Source organism: Gastrolobium bilobum, unplaced genomic scaffold, assembly GCF_033153095.1.
Source record: "Gastrolobium bilobum isolate Gb01-03AN ecotype WA unplaced genomic scaffold, APGP_CSIRO_Gbil_v1 utg14709, whole genome shotgun sequence".
Lineage (NCBI taxonomy): Eukaryota > Viridiplantae > Streptophyta > Magnoliopsida > Fabales > Fabaceae > Gastrolobium > Gastrolobium bilobum.
In genome coordinates, this window is record NW_026897963.1 from 249719 (window position 1) to 264826 (window position 15108).

Consider the following 15108-nt stretch of genomic DNA (forward strand, 5'->3'; position numbering starts at 1 on the left):
GAAACCTTAGCTTCCAATTTGCAGCAATAATTTACAAAGTCTACAATAAATAAATAAATAAAATTAAAGTGAGAGAAGGTAGATAACAGGTTATATTATCTTAGCCCATTATAAAAAAAGTGCCAACAAAAATAAAAATAAATAAATAAAATAAAAAATAAATTGACACAAACGAGCAGTGCACAGTGGAACGAATGAGTTTTTGTGGGTTTTTTTGTGTGAAGGAGGATGAAGGATAATATAGAACAACACTAGTAATTCCATAAATATACATAAATTCAATATATATCCAAATAGCATAATATAGAACAAAATCATTCAAAAAGTCTGTTAAACCAATAAAATGGGGTGAAATAAATTGATGAGAGAGAGTTATTACAAGTAGTATAAAAAGTATAAATAAATATTTATATACTAGGCTAGCCTGGGAGACTCTAAGGCCGAGCTTCTGAATTAGAGCCTGAGGTCTTTTTATTAAACGAGCTTTTATACAAGTCCAAGTCTGGTTCCAACACGAGCTTTTATTAAATGAGCTCAGGCCTTTACGAGCCGAGCCAAAGGCCCCTGGCTCGTTTACCACCCCTACCGAAAACCGATCCAATCTAAATCGAAAAAAAATTGGATTGAATCGGATCGGATTTGAAAAAAAGTCCAAACCGAATGGATGATTACATGGTCAAACCGAAGGGATTGGATTGGATGATTTTTGCTTCCAAAACTGATCCAATCCAGACCGCGAACACCCCTAATGTAAAGAACCAATTCAACCCAAAAAACTTAAGCTTGTCGACTGAATTAATTTTTTACTTGGTATCAAAACTTCAGTGACCATATGGTCACGAATTCGATCCTCATCGCCCCCACTTTCTAGTGAAATTAAATAAAAAGCACAAACGTAAACCAATGATTGGGCCTATGCAATATCCACACTTAAGTCCAAAGGACTCTTGCGTGAGGGGATATGTTAGAGAATAATATAAACTATTAAAAAAGTCATCATCCAATAACTTAAACTTTTGAGTTGAATTGAATGCACAAAATAGGTAATTCATACGGTTTGCTAATGGACCAAACTGGTGGCTTGTCATATGATGTAAAGAAGAAGTCCTAGTTCATGCTACTATAGAAAGGGTATTCAGTGTTTCTATGTACATTGCATTAGCCTCCCTCCCGGGTCATGAGTGATGGCTAACATGCGTGAATGTTGTTCATCCATTCGATTCCATTCCGCTGCTTGCATTTGAACAAATTTTGTTTTTCTCGTACTTGAATATCACTGTCGTCCCAATGGTGCTTTTTCAATTCCCTATGTATTTTGACCAGGTTCAAACTTCAGAGCCACCTTGTACTACATAGGAAGCAACTTATTACGGGCATTATCACTTTATATGTCATCCATAAACAGTTCACTAAAAACCACTTCCCATGAACAGTTCAATAAACAGTTCACTCATGACTAAAAATACATAGGTCAAGACAAACACACCCTCCGAACAACACTATAAATAGAAGTTCCCCATGCTGCTTTCTTCACAAAACAAACAAAATCATATATACCTTACAAGTTTCAGTTTAACCTGATTCTTTTGCTCGCGGCTCCCGATCATGGCTGGAAGAATCCAATCTTTTGTTTTTATTCTTATTGTTCTGTTATTCTCCATGAGTATCCTACATGGGATGGCACGACCACTTGACACGTTAGTGCTGCATAAAGGTGCTGATCAAGAAACGCAGAGTACCTTAATGGAGTCATCACCGCACAAAGTTTTGAAGAGGTTCGTTGAAGGTCATGGACAGAAGAACATCATTCGCAAACTGGAAGCTGACAACTCCGGTCCTAGCCCCCGAGGTGGAGGGCATCATCAATAAACAGCTTCATATGATCAACATCAACTCAACAATTTGAGCTTCATAAGGATGAAAGTTGCATCTCTTTTTAATTTTTTGTTTTTGTTTTTATATGAAATATTTCTTATTATGCCTTGCTGTTCTGTCACTGTCACTGTCTTTCCGTGTTTTTGTTTTTGTTTTTATTGTCATTATAGTGAATGTCTTTATTATTATTATTTTATATGAAATATTTTGTTACTATCCCTTGCTGTTTCTTTATACATGCATGTTATCGTGCCCGAGGCCGCGTGCACCTTTGTTTTTTTCTTTTTTAAGTGATTCATTTTTTTCCTGATAACTAGTAGGATATAAATTCCACGAAAAATCTTGTGATGTATTGAAATAATATAATATTGAAGCAAAAGAAAAATTAGTATGCAAAATTGAAAACACGTGAATTTTGTTAGGAATTGATTCGAAGCCTGAAAAAAATATAATCCGCTTTTCTTTTCGACGTCTTTCGTTTTTTGGGCTCTAGCCCAAAAAGGAAAGCAATTTATATAATAAACCTGACCTAAATGGCTAACTGTAACATTCCAAGAGCTGGCAAGGGCAGGGAGTGATCGCCGGTGCGAAAGGGCACGGACAATGAGCGGCTCATGCCAAATCTTGCAGCTTGGGGGTTCATGAATGAATCGAATCAACACCCGAAAGAGAGGGATTCCAGAGACCGTGCTGGTATGAGACAATACAGTTAGGAATGACTTATAAGAATTAATTGGTACTACCTATACTAACCAGATGCATCTACTTTTCGGTAGCCCGGATCGGAAGAACTCCACAGTTAAGCGTGCTTGGCTTGGAGCAATTCTGGGATGGGTGACCTCCTGGGAAGTTTTCCCGGGAAGTGTGCGAGGGAGGACAAAGCACACTGAAAAGTCTCGTGTTAGTGTGTGGGGACAGTCATTGATTCTTGCAAGTGGCCGGGCGTTACAAGTGGTATCAGAGCAGGGCCTCTCTTCCAGTACGGTGTGGTTCGAGGACGAACCAGGCAGAAGCTGGTGGGCATGTAACATCCCAAGAGCTGGCAAAGGCAGGGAGTGATCGCCGGTGCGAAAGGGCACGGACAATGAGCGGCTCATGCCAAATCTTGCAGCTTGAGGGTTCATGAATGAATCGAATCAACACCCGAAAGAGAGGGATTCCAGAGACCGTGCTGGTATGGGACAGTACAGTTAGGAATGACTTATAAGAATTAATTGGTACTACCTATACTAACCAGATGCATCTACTTTTCAAACAAAACCTACACAAGGTTTAATGCAATTAACACATATTGCATCCAATAACATCTCATAGCTATCAATCAAGCTATACAATTCATACCATACATAAACATGAACTTACCTATCCAATGGAGCTAATCAAGCTCCATAGCTTGCTCCAATGGTTGGTCTCTTAAGGTTGGTTCAATTGCCTCAATCCTAGACAATACCAAGGCATAATCAACAACCAACCAAACCAAACCATTTATCAACAATGCAAGAAATCCAATATCTAAGTGTCATATTCTTGTCATTTTCCAAATATACTCATTTAGCTATCTAAGCTCATTTTCACCGATTAAACGTCGTTCCTAGCATTTTTCACAACATGCTCTAAGTCTCATTCTTCCTAGAACATAGCAAATTCAACTACATTTCATCAAAATCCCAATTTACTATTCATAAACCCTAACTTATGCAATTTCAAGGAATTATGAGGTTCAAGGGGTAGAATCTTACTACCAATGGTTGCACAACCAAGCAAGGAGCGTTCCTCAAGCTCCCATGGAGGTTGAAGCCCTCAAAACCCCAATTTTCACCAAAGGGCCCAATTTTTTAGAGCCAAAATCTCTCTCCACAATGCTCCCCACTCAAAACTAAGCTTAGATTATGTAAGAGGGCGAGATTCTAAGCGATTTAGGCTTTTGAATCACCCAAAACGGTCAAGGTTTCCTCCCTCCTCTCTCTCTTCTTCTCTCTCCATTTCTCCTCCTTCTCCTTCTTCTTCTTTTCTTCTCTTCTGGCGTCATTTAATTAAGCATTACTTGTAACGCTCGGCCACTTGCAAGAATCAATGACTGTCCCCACACACTAACACGAGACTTTTCAGTGTGCTTTGTCTTCACTCGCACACTTCCCGGAAAAACTTCCCAGGAGGTCACTCATCCAAGAATTGCTCCAAGTCAAGCACGCTTAATTGTGGAGTTCCTCCGATCCGGGCTACCGAAAAGTAGATGCATCTGGTTAGTATAGGTAGTACCAATTAATTCTTATAAGTCATTTCTAACTGTACTGTCCCATACCAGCACGGTCTCTGGAATCCCTCTCTTTCGGGTGTTAATTCGATTCATTCATGAACCCCCAAGCTGCAAGATTTGGCATGAGCCGCTCATTGTCCGTGCCCTTTCGCACCGGCGATCACTCCCTGCCCTTGCCAGCTCTTGGGATGTTACACTAACAGAACTTGTGCGTTTTCTAAAAGTGATCCTATATATATATATATATATATATATATATATATATATATATATATATATATATATATATATATATATATATATATATATATAAGTATTTTATACAAAAAGGAAAATCTGGGTAATTTGGCCCATTATTTTTGTCGAATGAACATGCGGCCGTGATTTATCCGTAGAGAAAATAATTTGAATTAATCAACGCAAATGTCACGAATCATGTCTTCGAAATCAATCACCAATGACCTGCATAAGTATAACCACCCATTCAAAGGTAAAATCTGGGTTAATCTTAAAAAAGTTTGTCGTAAATAAGCTAAGGCAGTTTGTAAAAATATTATCTTTAGCTTGACTTACTAATATTATTTATCAAATTCTCCTCTTTTGATTCATTTGCATCCTATTTAAAGCTTATATTGTACGAATACTTTAAAACACACCAATAGATTTTAGCTTTTAAAATTCTATTCAATTGAGTATACAATTTGTACATCCTATTTAATGAATTATAAAAAAGTATACAATTTTAACGATATATCATATAATAAATAAATAAGTCCATAAGTTCAGCTAAATAAGCTTTTTTAAGAGTTTAAACCTAATCTTTAATGAAATAAATAATTTTAAAAGCTTAAGTTTGAATTGTATGATAAATAAACCAAGTTGAAATATGTCAACAATAAATTAGGTCGTAAGCCCTCGAAACCAGACTTATTATCGCTTTTATTCATAACAAATAATTTGTAAAAAATAAATTAAAAAAAAAGTTGACAACAAGAGTAGGTGACATTGATTACGGAGGATTATATTGACAAACTTTTTTTTGTTTACAAACTACACTATATCTTGCTGGTAAGACTTCACTCAAGAGTATTTTATCACTAAAACATAGTATAATTTATGAAAATTTGTAAACAAGAAAATTATAAATATAACATTCTTCTTATTTGTTTGTCGTTCCATGAATAATTAACTGACAAACACATCCTCTGCACAAAGATCATTAATGACTAAATATATTTTACAAATATTATCACAAACAGATTATGACTTGAAGATTTATTTCATATCTTTTAAAAATAAATTTAAAATTTTCATCTACCTAAAAATCGCAAAAAATTAAAAATAAAAAGGCAAAAAAACAAATGCATAATAGAGACCGCACCTTGCCTTATGCCTGGTTTCCATCCAAAATAAAACCCAAACCTAATTAAAAAAATGGATTTTATAAGAGTTATGTTGTAGGAAAAGTGATTGTGTAATGTTATAGAGATTCGTTTTGCATGCATTAGTTTTAAAAAGTGCGAGGCCCACAAAATATTGTGTGTGTAGAAAAAAAATTTGTGTCGTGTTAAAGGATAAGACGAAAACCCTAAAAAAATATTACCGACCTTACTAAAAACTTGTCATTTTCTCATTCATTTTTTTATTCCCCGTAAATAATGACGGGAAAAAAAATTCCTTTCTAACATTTTCTTTATTTACAGGAGTGGCAAAATTAAGATCATTATTAAATCCCAGGTCCTAAAACTGTAAAACTCTAGTAGCTATGTTAAAAAGTTACGGTGATGTAGTAATCACCAATTGTTTTTCTTATTAATATGTTTGACTATATTATTATCATTTAATTAATTCTATAGCAAGGATAGACGCATCGAGAAACCCAATTATACAATTTAATTCTTTTCTTTTTGTTAAAAAATTAAATAGTGATCTAATTATAAAATAACGCCCTCTTTATATGATATCACATCAATACATGTTATATTTATGGGAATAGATCTGTTCATTTGACATAAGATCATGTAAGAGGATCTCAATTATTTAAATATAAATCAAAGGTTGGAACAATGCATTAAGATAAAAAATGAGAAAAATGTTACCAAAAAAAAAAGGAGAGAAAATAATAATAGTTGTTTTGTATTTAAATAGTTAAAATCCTCATACATTGCTATCCCACAAGTAGCACCAAACCCTTCCCTAACAAAATAAAAAATGATTGCTGCCACGAAAGGTATTAGACAAAATAAAATGGGTCTTCACCTTTCACCAATGAAATTCGTTTTTCCTTCAAAAGGAAAACAAATGGTTTCTTTTCGAGAATTCAATTCATCTGCATACGTACGCAAAGAAGAATTGAGAGAATTGTTATACTTATTACAATCAGTCAAACCTCCAAAGGATGAGTCAATCTCAACCGGAACAGGAGTTGAAAGAAAAAAGTTACAGGAACATGTCAAGATAACGTGTTAGCTCCATTTCCTTCAAGCAAATTAATGACCAGATCATTGGATTATAAAAAATATAACCAAAAAAATAGACGGGGGGGGGGGGGGGGGGGGGGGGGGGGTAAAGGAATGGCATCAAAATAATACTTTGCTGGAAATTGGCCCAAAATTCTTCCAATACATAGTTTAAAATAAACGAATAATTTATCAAAATTCTTTACGAGAAAAATCATGCATTAACGGCTTCACAAATTACTTTTACCAATATATATAGTCTGAAAATTGAAGAGACACAATACATGTTACATAGTATATTGCTACAGTTGAAGTAATTCATGCAGGTTGCTTATCGACCAATCCGGTGGCTTAACGTACGTATGATGAAAGGAAGAATATAATGACCTAGCTAGTTCATGTTACTGCAGTGTATATAGTTGAGAATGCATTAGCCTCCCTCTTCAGCGATGCCTGACATGAATGTGGTTCGTCCATTTGATTAATATATATCTCTCAACTTGCATTTGAACTGTTTTTATTCTTACTTCTAATATGAATGTCGCTGTCGTCATAATGGTGTTTGTTCCACGGAACTCAGTAATATTGCAGATGTAACATTTCCTTTATTTTCAACATTGGAATTAAGCAACTTGAATAAGATATTTTGTACTCGAAACTCTACATTTCGGATTAAATTTCTCTATGCTTAGGTAACTACATATATACGATATTAAATTTTACTGAACTTCTTTTGGTGATATTGCAGTTAAGAATTTTGTCTTTCGCCTTTCTCTGAAGACAACAAAATATGCCTATTGTTGCAACTTTTCTCTAATTAATTATTGGGTGAAAATTGAACAGGCTTAATTTTAGAATTTTAGGAAACCGTTATATTTGCATTTTATGTATCTTTTAGGAAATCGATATACTAATTAGTGGAAATTTGCAAAAATATTGGAGGTAATATGTGTAAAGAATCAATTCAACTCATAAACTTAAGTTGCTGGGTGAGATTACATTAATGATTTTATACTTCTTTAATACGCACCTTCACACGAAAGTCCACTGGACTTGAAGAGTAGGCAATGCACAAGCCCATCTAACTGTGCTAATAAACTTCACAAGACTTGATTAATTATTAATTAAATGAGAGCGATAAGGATCGAACACGTGACACAAAAAATCAATTCAACCTAAAATTTTAAGATATTGGATGAGGCTATGTTAATAATTTTATACTTCTCTGACAATATATGCTATGGTTTCCAATTTCGTGTACCCTATAACTAGCTACTTTCCCTTTGCTTGAACTTTCGTGTTGATGATGGCCTTAATTAGCAAATAGGTGGTGTAGCGGGCTAGTAGTAGTTTAAGGGCATTGGTATATTATGTCACCAATAAATAGTTTACTCTATATACAGGTCAAATCAAACTACCTCCAAACAACACTATAAATAGAAGTGCACCAGGCTGCTTTATTCTCAATAAGCAAAACCATATATACATTCGAACCTCAATATAAACCCAGCTAGTTCATTGGCTTGAAGCTACTAGTTGTACTAATCATGGTTATAAGAGTCCAATACTTTGCCTTCTTTCTTATTTTTCTTTCTTTCTCCTGGCTGGGCATCCAACATGGGATGTCACGGCCACTGAACACTTTGGTTCTGCATAGAGATACTGATCAAGAACCAAAGAATACCTTTCTGAAGTCATCACACATGGTTGTGAGGAGCTTGATTGTAGAAGGTCATAGACAGAAGAATGTCATCCGAAAACTAGAAATTGACAACAGTGGTCCTAGCCCCGATGGAGAAGGGCATCATTAGGGACCAATTTTATACTCTTGACTCAAAAATTAGAGCTTCATGACGAAGAAAGTTACCACTCTTTTAGTTTATTTTTTATGCAATTTGAAACTTTTCGTTCTAGTGGCTTGGCATTCTTGTCATTGCCGTAATGTCTTATGTAATTTTCAAGTGTGATTGCTGATGAGATCTTAAGCTGTCTCCTAGCAAGCCCTTCTGAATAATGGAATTTAGTAACAGATTAAGTTGTGTAGTAAAATCATACTCTTTATGCTCATATATCATCATCGTGTAACTTTGGTATCAATCTCTTTTTTTGTTTTTTGTTAATTTTGTAAAAGGGAATATCACATTATTGACATTTATTAATTAGAGGGAAAATCCTTTAATTGATTTTTTAAATGTTAATGTAATGGATTGTTAACAAATTAGTCTTTTAAAGAGTACTGACGCAAAATAAGTTTATGGCGGTGATGATCATATGAAAGAAGAAGGTCAAAGTTCATGTCATTGAGAAAGATCCACGGTACACGTATTTGGGAATACATTTTTCTTTTTTTTGATACATGTATTTGGGAATACATAATTTATTCACTCGAGTGATAGCAGATAGGATTCATCGAATTTTGATATCTCACGAATTGACCTATCCTACTCAACCAAAAAAGAAATTGTATTGATACATGTGCGTAAGTTAAATAAGTTAACATGTAGAGTCATTAAGATTGATCTGGTAATAAGAGGTGAGGGGTTTAAATAATTTTCATTAAATAATAATGCGTCTAGTTAATCCATGTGATGCATTCCAGATTAACTACATGCATTTGAACAACTTTTATTCTCCTGTTTCTTATCTGAATGTTACTCTGGCTTTCGTGCAATCCCATCAGTTTGGTTGCTTTAACTTCCAAATTTCTACTACTTGGACTTCGATTGCATAAGGTTGGGAGATTCTTTATTGACCAGGTTGAGAGCCACTTTGTGTTGTCGACCATATAAAGCAAATTTTCTTCTAATATTTAATTTACTGTTTTCTTTTCGCTTTACTAGAGACTTCCTTTCATTTTAATTGAAAATGAAAATGTGGTAAATTAAATGGAATCGCAACATAACGAAAATTGAAATTTATCTAAAATTTTAAAAATGAGTTGTCATCAATTTTATTCAAATTAAAAAAATTGTTAAATCATCAATTTTATTCAAATTAAAAAAATTGTTAAATCATCAATTTTATTCAAATTAAAAAAATTGTTAAATTCGTCTGTTTTTGAAACTGTTCTTAGAAAACTTAAAATCAATTAATGCTAGAGATTATGCATAATGAAAAATACAAATTTAATCCGCAACATCCATTATTATATATTTTTATATAAAAATATTATATAAATTAGTTATGTAAATTATTATTAATATTTAAAGAAATTTGTTTAACCATAAAAATTAAAAGTAAAATAAAATCAATAAATTAACCATTACAAATAAATTAACTCATCGCCATTTTGTCCCTCGTAAGATCTCATCCATTCTGATTGCATCCTTGCTTCCTCTCATCCTTTTCCCTCTGATGGTGTGTGAGAAGAATATAGAGAAGCTGCAAAGAAATTTTATTTGGGGAGATAAAATTAATGCTTGTAGGCATCATTCAATTAATTGGAATGTAGTCACATCTCCTAAGCTTCAAGGTGGTTTGGGGTTGAGAAATTTAGCTAGGATGAATGATGCTTTTCTGGCAAAAAAGGCCTGGAAAAATTATACATAACCAGAGCATCTTTGGGTGCAAGTGCTTTATGCCAAATACAAGGTTGGTACAAGGTCAAATTCTCTCTTCGTTGCAAAAAGTAATGACTCTAGCTTGTGGAAAAATGTTTGATGGCATGTTATGGAGAATAATATGGAATGGAAACATGGCAATGGCAAGGAGGTTAGATTTTGGAAGGATGTTTGGCTTCCAGGTTCTTGTAAATTGGAAGACTTTGCTGAAAATGAGGATATTTTGCAGCTGAAAAATGTAAAGGTTGCTGATGTTGTAAGCCTATCAGGTGAATGGAATTTTTCTAAGCTGAATAGTTGGTTACCATGGAATATTGTTGATATTATCCGAAGTGTTTTACCTCATATTGCCAATGATGGTCCCGATAGAAAGATTTGGGGGATTCAAAAATCCCAATATGTTTCTGTGAGTGTCCTTTATGATTATCTATCTAATTATGAAGTCATTGATGATGCTATTAAAAAGACTTGGAATAGGCTTTGGACTTGGAAGGATCCTCAAAGAATAAAAATATTCACATGGAAGTTGCTCCATCAGAGACTACTAACGAATAGTTATATGTCCATTTGGAATGGTGGTGATGGTATGTGTTGTGGAATTGGGGAACCTGAAACTATTATTCATGCTTTGAGGGATTGTCACAGGGCTAAAGTAATTTGGGATTGTCTTATTCCTATTAATTATAGCGCTTTTTTCTTTAATTCTACGTTTGAGCACTGGATTGCTATTAATTTTAGCGGTAATTTCATGGATAGTAGTCACGATAAATGGCTATCTACTTTCTTGGTTACTTGCTGGAAGATTTGGAGCTGGAGGAATATGATGAATCATGGAGAAGAGGTGCCTCCGGTTGAGAGTAAAGCAGAAATAATTAAAAAAATTGTTTCAGAGGTTGATAGTGTTGTTACAAATCAAAAGTCTTATAATCATGGTCCTCTGATCAGCAACGTCCTTGCGTCTTGGACCTTTCCTGAAGATGGGTTTGTGAGGTAAATACGGATGGAGCTTCCCGTGGTAATCCTAGAATAGCAGCTTGCAGGGGTGTAATGAGGAACTCCCAAGGTTTTTGGTTGGATGGATTTGCGTATAAGTTGGGTTTCTGTTCTTCTTTTAAAGCTGAATTATATGGGGTATTTTGAGGGGTTTGGAGAAGGCTTGGAGCAATGGTTACATGAAAATTATTTTAGAAAGTGATTCATTGTTGACAATTACTGTGCTCACCAAATGTGGTGTAGCAGTCCGTGAGGTGCAGTTGGTTTCTCGTATACGGACGTGGCTTGAAAAAGAGTGACATGTTTCTCTCCATCACAATTTAGGGAAGGCAACTCGTGTGCAGACTGGTTAGCTAACTTTATTTTAGATTTTGCTGAGTAAGCTGATCAGTGCTTTTTTAGTCAACCTCCGCTTGGTGTTCAACATTTATATCTTGGTGATCTTGCTTCGATAGGAAGGGAGCGTGCTGTGGCACTCCCTGGGTAGTTTCATTTTTTGTTTTTCTTTGGTTTTAGGCTCCTAGCCCTTTTGTTTATAAAAAAAAAAAAAAAAATAGTGAAGATTATATTTCAACTTTACCTCCAATGTATCACTTGATACAATAATGGGAAATTCAATGCTAAAAAAATTTGCGGTTGATTAATTTAAGTTTTCAAATTATTATTTTTTTGAGAATATAACTCTTTAGAAAAAAAAAATCGTTTGATTAAATTTATATTTTTAAAATTATCAAGTTGTCACTTTTAAAATAACCATAAATAAAAATCGTAGAGTTAATAAAGTTTTACAGTTTATCTATTCCTTATTATCAAAATGAATCAATTTCAATATTTTATTTTAAAATTAATATAAAATAAATTTTAAAATTAATTAAATTTGGATAATTAAAAAATCACAGCTAAGATGAACATAAGTAACAGCCACACTATTAATAAGTAATCATGGCCAAATCAAAAAATTTAATTAAATTAAATTAATATAAATTTTATGATCTTAAGTAAAAGCCACGGGACGATCAAACCGTGGCTAAGCGACCTTTATTTTTATTTTTATTTTAAAAAGCCACCACTTTTTCCATGCTTTATTCTATATATTTCGATGAATCAAATATAGCTTGAATTCAATCCCCTCTTTTTTTTTTGGAAATTTTTTTACCATTTGACCCTTAATTAAAGAAAAAATTATTATTATGCCTCCTTTTAAAATTATTTAAAAAATTTGATATTTTTCTTAATCATAATATCAATCTACCCATGTTTAACTGCTAATTGGACCTTATACTTGAATACATTTGGTGGGTTAAAGCTAATTATATAACTCATGAGTTTATACTGAAATACGACACATAATACTCGAGTATGTCACCAGTTACTCGAGTACTCACCTATTGTACTCGAGTACGTGTAGAAAGGAAAATTCCCACAACTATAGAAAGCTCATACCTTTGTGGGAATAAAACTTTAGTACTACCTTGTAATGAATGCTCAATACGTTAATATTATTATATCTTTGTACTTCGCATATTAAAAAAAAAAAAAAAATTCTCTTCATAAACTTATCGACTGATATGAAAAAAAAAATTAAATTATAATTATATATTTCGTGAAATATATAATTATAATAATACCATCATATTAATCATTCAATAGGACGGTAGTCTAAAGTTTTATACCCTTTGTGCGTACCTGCTATTATATGCTTCAAAAAATATAGCTTCAAAAATGCTAGATGCCTAGCTCTGTATGCCTAGCTTTCGTCTTGACACAATATAGATATAAGTTAGAAATAACGGAGCAAATTTTTGTTACATTCGGTGTACCAAATTCGGTACACTTATTTATTAAAACGGTTAAAAATATTTCATTTTAACTCTTTTTTTTATATATTTCCTTTATGTTCCTTTAAATTTTATTCATTTAGTAAATAAATGTATCAAGTTTGGTATACACCCATAATATTAAAAAAATTCCGAAATAACTAGTAATATAGCACACAAAATTTATATTTACGATGCAATCACACAAGCTATATGGGTTCTGCTGCAGTACTACTGCGCTACTAACATTAGCAAATTATTCATTTGTCTCAAAGGATAACAATATTGCAAAAAAACAAGAATTGAGGCAATATAAATGAATTAATGAATAGTTTACCCATCCTAGGTATTGTACCCATCCCTCAGGATAGGCGAAAAGATGAACATATCAAGGCATTGGGAATAAACAGGACTTTTGGGGGTAGTGTTTTATCGTAAGAGTGTGTCATTACCATTTTGATCAATCAGCAGTGGCAAACCCACGAAGTACGGACGCTTGTAAAAACAGGAAGAGTCGGGTCCGACACGCTCCGACACGGCGACACGCTCCGACACGGTGTCGGACACGCGGTTGACTTTTTCCGACACGTTGACCATTCCGACACGCGAATTTGACCGTGTTCATTTTCGTAATTTTTTTAATTTTTTTTTTAATTTTTTTTAATTTTTTTTACAAAAAATTTATATTTTTTTTAAAAGTTAAAATATATTAATAAAGTTTCCACCTAATCATATCAATTTTATCTTTTTGTCTTTTTTCCCCTTAAGTAGATAAGAGATCATCTCACCATCATTGTTGTCTATTCCTATCACGCTCTTGTTGTATCTTCTTCTCTCTGATCTCTCTCTAATATGATTTGATCTCTCTATCTGATATTATATCCCTCTCTCATCCCAATTCTTATTTTTTTTATTAAAGCTTCCATCTTTATAACGTGTTGATGGGTATTATTAATTTAGTTTCATTTTTTTTTTAATTATTAAATATTAAATGAACTATACACTATATAAATTAAAAATATTATTTAATATTAAAACGTGTCCCAACGTGTCGAAATCCATAATTTTTTAAGATTGACGTGTCGGAGTGTCGTGTCGTGTCGTGTCACGTGTCGCGTGTCGTGTCGGTGCTGCATAGGTGGGAAACCCAAAGGGGGAAACCCAAAGGATGACGGAGGAGATGCAACAACTTCTAAGCAAGGGTAAATTGTTAAATATTTATCTGCTAAAGTTCAATCATGTGATTTAAGTTCAATTTGTTTATTAATAACCTATGCGCTGCACGAGGAAGGTTTTTTTTTTATTATTAAATCTTAATCGTTTGATTTTCATCAATATAAGGATTGTAATTTATTGGATCATAAATATTAATTAATTATTAATTTTTAATAAATTATAATTGTTAGATTTGTAAAAATCAACGATTAAGATTTGACGATAAGAAAAAAAAAAAGAAAAAAGTATATCTTCCTTTATTAAATATTAAAATATGTTTGACATCGATTACCCAAAAAAAAAAATATGTTTGACATCAATAATTTTGTTGGCGGTGTTGAATCTTCGCTAATAACAAGTTTAGTAAGAATTTTATGTTACCCAGTGTATCATTTCTGTACTCGAGTAATGTTCATTAAAAACGTAGCTAGCAGAACTCGAGCAGTATTCAAGTATTCAACCAATATTCGAAAACTTCGATCATCTTCAATTTCTGGCATCGTACCCTATTATTGTCTTCAAATACATGTTCGTACTTCGATCATCTTCAATTTCACGTCTCACACCCCCGCCATATTTTTTAATTATTTTTATTGATATTTTATTTGTTATTTACATCGTGTTTGCAAGAATTCTACCTTTTTCGAAGCTTTTGTTGAGATTTTGTGGCTAATTGATTCAGTTTCCCCCTCTCGTTATCTTTTATTGTTTATGAATTATTTTGTTTTTTGGATTATTGTTGTTTCATCTGTTTCTGATTACAACAGTGTTTCCCGCGGAGATTCTTATTTATCAATGTTTAGTTTATGATGCGAAGCTCTCTTACTCGTCTTCAACTCCAAGCGTATTATAGTTAATGATTAATAATACACGGTTCTTTATATGGAACTCAGTGGTGGTGCTCTATGGTTTTCCCTGATATCAAAATCGGT